We start from the raw sequence: 6207 nt of genomic DNA, 5'->3' as shown, positions 1-6207 counted from the left end.
TTCATGTGACCTCATTACATCATTTTGGAAAGTTTGTCCTCTTAGAGAGAAGTGAGTTATCAAGAATAGGATGTTGGATAAATGGCCTTAGTTACCTTAAGAAAAGGGGGGGGGGGTTGAATTAAGATACGAAGATTATTCCCCAATTAAACTTTCACTCTCTCTTTTCGGATGCTCACAGGGATAACCCTTCCCTTGTGTTCAGGAATCCCCTACAACAAGAGACCCACGATCTCTTAATCCCTTTTCAGAAATAAGAAGAAGAGAAGAAGAGGTCTCTCTTAAAAGAGGTAGATTTTAAAATGAAGATCAATCAAAAATTCCTTATTGAATATGCAAGTGGTTGACCAAGGAATCTTTTTGAGAGGATGAGACATTTCAGTTCAGAAAAAGTCTTGATCTTTCGAGAGGATAAAACTGTTTGGGCAATGAAAACTCTCTTTAAAACATTTGAATGGCCGTTCATAAAACATTTGAATAGATGTGTCTCTTGGAAATTATTTTCTGAAAATCCCCTCTGGTAATCAATTACAAGACTTATGTAATCGATTACAGGTTTTAAAAATTTGAATTAAAACATTTTCAAACTGCTGGTAATCGATTACCAGAGAGCAAATCTCAATTTGAAAGGATAGAATTCCTTGGTCAAACCTTTTGCTTCTTCAATTTGGAAACTTCTTCCTAAGATTCTAGAGATCAACTTGATCATATATCTTGATTTTCTTGGATTCTTGTCTTGAATAAAACTTAGAAGCACTTGATCCTTTAGCATCATCAAGACATCAAAACATCTTGTTTCTACATAGGAGTCATTTGACTTAATCCATCAACTGAAAGATCCTTCAATTATTTCTCGTCCTTGGAAAATTCTTTTTGCAAGAATCAACTGCTTCTTTCATTCTTCCTCACTACGAGGTCGTGAAAACAAGACAACACTTGGTACCTCTAAGCCCTACACTGGGGCAACGAAAGGCACCATGCAAAAACCTCAAGCAAACCTAGGGGCAGATTAGAAGTTCTCACCCAATAGGTTCCCTCCTACAAGGTCATGACGAAAGGCAACGATTGGTACCTCAAAGCCTTACACTGGGGCAATGAGGGGCACCGTGCATGAGCCTCAAGTTAACATAGGGGCCGATCAAAAGTTCTCACCCATCGATGTTTTCAACAAAAAAAGGGGGGACAAACCCTAGGGTTTCGATGGATTGATTAAACATCAAATGGCTCCATTGCCGTCACTCCAAAATGGTCAAGTGACTAAATCAAACAGAACACATACTCTGAGGGAGTTCCCGGAGAGATTTGCAAAAAGATAGGATGAGGTTGCATGAATTATCACCTCTTTCAAAAGGACAGTCAATCTGTGTTTTCCAAAAAAATTAAATCAAAATCAAAATCACAAAATAGAGAAAGAATGCCATGAACATTGTACGACTTTCCATTACATTGCATTGTTTCATATGAAGTCCGAATTTACCAAGTTTCACGACAAAGGTTGCATGCATCTGCATCCCTAAAAATCATGTTAACTGCATAGATTTCCTACATCTAATGTCCAAATCTTGTGGATTTGGGATGACCAGCCCTCTCGATAAGTCGATCTCTTGCTTTCTCATAAGGGTGGACCCTTGGGTACTTGTACCTATCACCTTGAGAGGACTACACGTCCTCACCATCAGAGGGCTGCACGCCCTCACCATCAGAGGACTACATGTCCTCGCCTTGAGAGGGCTACACGTCCTCACCTTGGGTACTAGTTACCCTCACCATCAGAGGGCTGCACGCCCTCACCATCAGAGGACTACATGTCCTCGCCTTGAGAGGGCTACACGTCCTCACCTTGGGTACTAGTTACCCTCACCATCAGAGGACTACACGTCCTCGCCTTGAGAGGGCTACACGCCCTCACCTTGGGTACTAGTTACCCTCACCGTTGAGAGGACTACACGTCCTCACCACCAGAGGGCTGCACGCCCTCACCTCCAGAGGACTACACGTCCTCGCCTTGAGAGGACTACACGTCCTCACCATCAGAGGGCTGCACGCCCTCACCTCCAGAGGACTACATGTCCTCGCCTTGAGAGGGCTACACGCCCTCACCTTGGGTACTAGTTACCCTCACCGTTGAGAGGACTACACGTCCTCGCCTTGAGAGGACTACACGTCCTCACCATCAGAGGGCTGCACGCCCTCACCATCAGAGGACTACACGTCCTCGCCTTGAGAGGGCTACACGCCCTCATCTTGGGTACTAGTTACCCTCACCGTTGAGAGGACTACACGTCCTCGCCTTGAGAGGACTACACGTCCTCACCATCAGAGGGCTGCACGCCCTCACCATCAGAGGACTACATGTCCTCTCCTTAAGAGGGCTACACGCCCTCACCTTGGGTACTAGTTACACTCACCGTTGAGAGGACTACACGTCCTCGCCTTGAGAGGACTACACGTCCTCACCTTCAGAGGACTACACGTCCTCACCTTTAGAGGACTACACGTCCTCGCCATCAGAGGACTACATGTTCCCCATTTTCAGAGGGCTGCACGCCCTCACCTCCAGAGGACTATAAGTCCTCGCCTTGAGAGGGCTACACGCCCTCACCTTGGGTACTAGTTACCCTCACCGTTGAGAGGACTACACGTCCTCGCCTTGAGAGGACTACACGTCCTCACCATCAGAGGGCTGCACGCCCTCACCATCAGAGGACTACACGTCCTCGCCTTGAGAGGGCTACACGCCCTCATCTTGGGTACTAGTTACCCTCACCGTTGAGAGGACTACACGTCCTCGCCTTGAGAGGACTACACGTCCTCACCATCAGAGGGCTGCACGCCCTCACCATCAGAGGACTACATGTCCTCTCCTTAAGAGGGCTACACGCCCTCACCTTGGGTACTAGTTACCCTCACCGTTGAGAGGACTACACGTCCTCGCCTTGAGAGGACTACACGTCCTCACCTTCAGAGGACTACACGTCCTCACCTTTAGAGGACTACACGTCCTCGCCATCAGAGGACTACATGTTCCCCATTTTCAAAGGGGGGCATGCCCTCACCTCTAGAGGACTACATGTCCTCGCCTTGAGAGGGCTACACGCCCTCACCTTGGGTACTAGTTACCCTCACCGTTGAGGGGACTACACGTCCTCGCCTCCAGAGGACTACATGTCCTCGCCTTGAGAGGGCTACACGCCCTCACCTTGGGTACTAGTTACCCTCACCGTTGAGAGGACTACACGTCCTCGCCTTGAGAGGACTACACGTCCTCACCATCAGAGGGCTGCACGCCCTCACCTCTAGAGGACTACATGTCCTCGCCTTTAGAGGGCTACACGTCCTCACCATCAGAGGGCTGCACGCCCTCACCATCAGAGGACTACATGTCCTCTCCTTAAGAGGGCTACACGCCCTTACCTTGGGTACTAGTTACCCTCACCGTTGAGAGGACTACACGTCCTCGCCTTGAGAGGACTACACGTCCTCACCTTCAGAGGACTACACGTCCTCACCTTTAGAGGACTACACGTCCTCGCCATCAGAGGACTACATGTTCCCCATTTTCAAAGGGGGGCATGCCCTCACCTCTAGAGGACTACATGTCCTCGCCTTGAGAGGGCTACACGCCCTCACCTTGGGTACTAGTTACCCTCACCGTTGAGGGGACTACACGTCCTCGCCTCCAGAGGACTACATGTCCTCGCCTTGAGAGGGCTACACGCCCTCACCTTGGGTACTAGTTACCCTCACCGTTGAGAGGACTACACGTCCTCGCCTTGAGAGGACTACACGTCCTCACCATCAGAGGGCTGCACGCCCTCACCTCTAGAGGACTACATGTCCTCGCCTTTAGAGGGCTACACATCCTCACCTTCAGAGGGCTACACGCCCTCGCCATCAGAGGACTGCATGTCCTCACCTTCAGAGGACTGCATGTCCTTACCTTCAGAGGGCTACACGCCCTCGCCTTCAGAGGACTGCATGTCCTTACCTTCAGAGGGCTACACGCCCTCGCCACCAGAGGGCTGCACGCCCTCACCTCCAGAGGACTACATGTCCTCGCCTTGAGAGGGCTACACGCCCTCACCTTGGGTACTAGTTACCCTCACCGTTGAGAGGACTACACGTCCTCGCCTTGAGAGGACTACACGTCCTCACCATCAGAGGGCTGCACGCCCTCACCACCAGAAGACTACATGTCCTCGCCTTGAGAGGGCTACACGCCCTCACCTTGGGTACTAGTTACTCTCACCGTTGAGAGGACTACACGTCCTCGCCTTGAGAGGACTACACGTCCTCACCATCAGAGGGCTGCTCGCCCTCACCTCTAGAGGACTACATGTCATCGCCTTTAGAGGGCTACACATCCTCACCTTCAGAGGGCTACACGCCCTCGCCATCAGAGGACTGCATGTCCTCAGCTTCAGAGGACTGCATGTCCTTACCTTCAGAGGGCTACACGCCCTCGCCTTCAGAGGACTGCATGTCCTTACCTTCAGAGGGCTACACGCCCTCGCCATCAGAGAACTACACGTCCTCACCACCAGAGGGCTGCACGCCCTCACCTCCAGAGGACTATAAGTCCTCGCCTTGAGAGGGCTACACGCCCTCACCTTGGGTACTAGTTACCCTCACCGTTGAGAGGACTACACGTCCTCGCCTTGAGAGGACTACCCGTCCTCACCATCAGAGGGCTGCACGCCCTCACCATCAGAGGACTACACGTCCTCGCCTTGAGAGGGCTACACGCCCTCATCTTGGGTACTAGTTACCCTCACCGTTGAGAGGACTACACGTCCTCGCCTTGAGAGGACTACACGTCCTCACCATCAGAGGGCTGCACGCCCTCACCATCAGAGGACTACATGTCCTCTCCTTAAGAGGGCTACACGCCCTCACCTTGGGTACTAGTTACCCTCACCGTTGAGAGGACTACACGTCCTCGCCTTGAGAGGACTACACGTCCTCACCTTCAGAGGACTACACGTCCTCACCTTTAGAGGACTACACGTCCTCGCCATTAGAGGACTACATGTTCCCCATTTTCAAAGGGGGGCATGCCCTCACCTCTAGAGGACTACATGTCCTCGCCTTGAGAGGGCTACACGCCCTCACCTTGGGTACTAGTTACCCTCACCGTTGAGGGGACTACACGTCCTCGCCTCCAGAGGACTACATGTCCTCGCCTTGAGAGGGCTACACGCCCTCACCTTGGGTACTAGTTACCCTCACCGTTGAGAGGACTACACGTCCTCGCCTTGAGAGGACTACACGTCCTCACCATCAGAGGGCTGCACGCCCTCACCTCTAGAGGACTACATGTCCTCGCCTTTAGAGGGCTACACGTCCTCACCATCAGAGGGCTGCACGCCCTCACCATCAGAGGACTACATGTCCTCTCCTTAAGAGGGCTACACGCCCTTACCTTGGGTACTAGTTACCCTCACCGTTGAGAGGACTACACGTCCTCGCCTTGAGAGGACTACACGTCCTCACCTTCAGAGGACTACACGTCCTCACCTTTAGAGGACTACACGTCCTCGCCATCAGAGGACTACATGTTCCCCATTTTCAAAGGGGGGCATGCCCTCACCTCTAGAGGACTACATGTCCTCGCCTTGAGAGGGCTACACGCCCTCACCTTGGGTACTAGTTACCCTCACCGTTGAGGGGACTACACGTCCTCGCCTCCAGAGGACTACATGTCCTCGCCTTGAGAGGGCTACACGCCCTCACCTTGGGTACTAGTTACCCTCACCGTTGAGAGGACTACACGTCCTCGCCTTGAGAGGACTACACGTCCTCACCATCAGAGGGCTGCACGCCCTCACCTCTAGAGGACTACATGTCCTCGCCTTTAGAGGGCTACACATCCTCACCTTCAGAGGGCTACACGCCCTCGCCATCAGAGGACTGCATGTCCTCACCTTCAGAGGACTGCATGTCCTTACCTTCAGAGGGCTACACGCCCTCGCCTTCAGAGGACTGCATGTCCTTACCTTCAGAGGGCTACACGCCCTCGCCACCAGAGGGCTGCACGCCCTCACCTCCAGAGGACTACATGTCCTCGCCTTGAGAGGGCTACACGCCCTCACCTTGGGTACTAGTTACCCTCACCGTTGAGAGGACTACACGTCCTCGCCTTGAGAGGACTACACGTCCTCACCATCAGAGGGCTGCACGCCCTCACCACCAGAAGACTACATGTCC

Source organism: Glycine soja, chromosome 3 (genome assembly GCF_004193775.1).
Source record: "Glycine soja cultivar W05 chromosome 3, ASM419377v2, whole genome shotgun sequence".
Classification (NCBI taxonomy): domain Eukaryota; kingdom Viridiplantae; phylum Streptophyta; class Magnoliopsida; order Fabales; family Fabaceae; genus Glycine; species Glycine soja.
The sequence above is the reverse complement of the archived record's forward strand: the minus strand, read 5'-3'. Positions refer to the sequence as shown.